Genomic DNA, 2,705 nt, shown 5'->3' on the forward strand with positions numbered 1-2,705 from the left:
GAGGAGATGAAAAGGTGACAAGAAGGTTTGGTAGAGGTGAGGAGATGAAAAGGTGACAAGAAGGTGTGGTAGAGGTGAGGAGATGGAAAGGTGACAAGAAGGTGTGGTAGAGGTTAGGAGATGAAAATGTTACAAGAAGGTGTGGTAGAGGTGACTAGATGAAAAGGTGACAAGAAGGTGTGGTAGATGTGAGGAGATGAAAATGTGACAGGAAGGTGTGGTAGAGGTGAGGAGGTGAAAAGGTGACAAGAAGGTGAGGAGAAGGAGGAGATGAGGGAAAGAAGGTGTGGTAGAGGTAGAGGTGCTCATGGTGTAGTGGTTATCACATCTGTCTAACACACAGAAGGTCCCAGGTTCGAGCCCTGGTGAGCACATCTTATTTACTTCACGAAAATAATTATTATTATGGGGATTCATTAGGTAACAGTGATCATAAGGAAATTAGATTTAATATTAAATGTGAGGATAGAGTAAGCAGTAACAACACATTAATACCTGACTTCAGGAAGGCAGACTATGAGGGGTTAAGAAAGCAGCTGCAGAAGCTTAGGGGAGTGAGATCAGAAGTAGGTCACGACCCAGGGCAGGGAGGGGCGGTAATCTCTGGTGAGGTCACTCGTTAGGTCAGTAGCTTGGAGGGTGAGTATAATAGTCTGGTCAGGGAGATTAAATTAGGACAGAAACAATTTATACCTCACAGGGAAGTCAGGTCAACAGGTAACTAAACTACCCGCGATGGATGACAGACAGGCTAAAAACTGAAATAGGAAGGAAAATAGGACTATATGTTAGAATTAAAAGGGGGGAAACTCACCTAAGAGATAGTTACAACGATTTAGCTGGAGCAGTAAAGAAAAACCTACGCGTGGTAAAACGTAATTATGAGATTAGAATTGCCAGGGAAGCAAAGACCAATCCAAAGGGCTTCTTTCAGCTATATAAGACCAAGGTTAGGGATAAGATAGGGCCGCTTAAGTCAGGAGAATCACTGATTGACAGTGATGAGGAAATGAGCGAGGCGTTAAATAGATATTTCTTAACTGAATATACCAAGGAAAGATTAGATGATATACCTCAGGGAGAACAGATCTACAGGGGAGAAGAGGTAGAAGAATTAACCGACATCAACATAAGTAGGGAGCTCGTGATTAGACAGATAGATAGACTTAAAGTCGCTAAGGCGCCAGGGCCAGATGAGCTTTTCCCCAGGGTAATAAAGGAATGTGAAACTGAAATAAGTGGGCAGTTAACAGAAGTATTTAGGAAGTCACTAGACACAGGGGTGGTGCCTGTTTCATGGAGGCAGGCACACGTTATTCCAATATTTAAGAAGGGAGACAAATCTTCTTTAGAGAACTATAGGCCGATTAGTTTGACGTCAGTTATAGGTAAAATGATTTGAGTCAATAATAACTGATAGTATTAGGGACCATATAGACAGACATAGTTTAATTCACGACTCACAGCATGGGTTTACTAAAGGAAAGTCGTGCCTCACTAATCTTATATCCTTCTACAATAGAGTATACGAGGCAGCTGACAATGATGAGAGCTATGATGTGGTTTATCCTGATTTTAGTAAGGCCTTCGATAAGGTACCTCACCAGAGACTGTTAACAAAGTCAGGGCCCATGGGATAAGAGGAAGGTATTTGATTGGATTAAGGCGTGGATTAGCGACAGGAAACAGAGGGTTACCATTAACGGTAAAAAATCCGTATGAGGTAATGTTACCAGTGGGGTTCCTCAAGGTTCAGTTTTAGGCCCGCTTCTATTCATTATCTACATCAGTGACATAGACAATGGGATAACTAGTGACATAGGTACATTTGTAGATGACACCAAAATAGGACGCACTATTAGGGCAGGGGAGGATGCTAGAGCACTGCAGGAGGATCTCAACAAACTGTCAGCTTGGTCAGAGAAATGGCAGATGAATTTTAACATCACCAAGTGTAGCGTACTTAGTGTAGGAACACGCAACCCATTACACGGGTATAGTTTAGACTCCACAGCGATTGGCAGGTCTAAGTGTGAAAGGGATTTGGGAGTGTTAGTGAACTCTGACCTAAAACTAAGGAAGCAATGTATTAGTGCGAGGACTAGGGCTAACAGGACGGTAACCAACAGGAGTGCAGAGGTCATCCTCAGACTCTATTTAGCGTTAGTTAGGCAACACTTAGATTATGCTGTCCAGTTTTGGTGCCCACACTACAGAATGGACATCAACTTGCTAGAATCAGTTCAGAGGAGGATGACCAAGATGATTCAGGGGCTGAGGAACCTCCCATATCAAAATAGGCTGAAATATCTAAACTTACATTCACTAGAGAGACGAAGAGTGCGGGGAGATCTGATAGAAGTATTCAAATGGGTCAAGGGTTACAACAAAGGCGATATAAGTAAAGTACTGAGATTTAGCCAGCAGGATATTACTCGCAGTAATGGATTTAAATAAGAAAAGTATAGATTTAGGAGAGATATAGGCAAGCATTGGTTTAGTAATAGGGTGGTGGGGGAATGGAATAGCTCAGCAATCACATAGTTAGTGCAGGGACGATAGCTTGTTTTAAGAGTAGACTGGATAGCTACATGGACGAGGACGACAGGTGGCAGTGAGGTGTGGGTGCAGTAAGGTGACGGGGTGCTGGATGAGTGCCTGGGTACCGCCGGTATAACGAGGATCAAGCCTCTACCTGTAACCCC

At 43.2% G+C, this 2,705-nt stretch overlaps 1 non-coding gene across 1 annotated transcript; it reads left to right on the forward strand.

Annotated features, from left to right (window-relative positions):
- Nucleotides 1-301: 301 nt before the first annotated feature.
- Trnav-aac (transfer RNA valine (anticodon AAC)) lies at nt 302-374 on the forward strand. The gene has a single exon. It is a non-coding gene; the product is annotated as a tRNA-Val (tRNA).
- The last annotated feature ends 2,331 nt before the right edge of the window (nt 375-2,705 follow it).

This window comes from Eriocheir sinensis, unplaced genomic scaffold (genome assembly GCF_024679095.1).
Source record: "Eriocheir sinensis breed Jianghai 21 unplaced genomic scaffold, ASM2467909v1 Scaffold1099, whole genome shotgun sequence".
Taxonomy (NCBI): Eukaryota; Metazoa; Arthropoda; class Malacostraca; order Decapoda; family Varunidae; genus Eriocheir; species Eriocheir sinensis.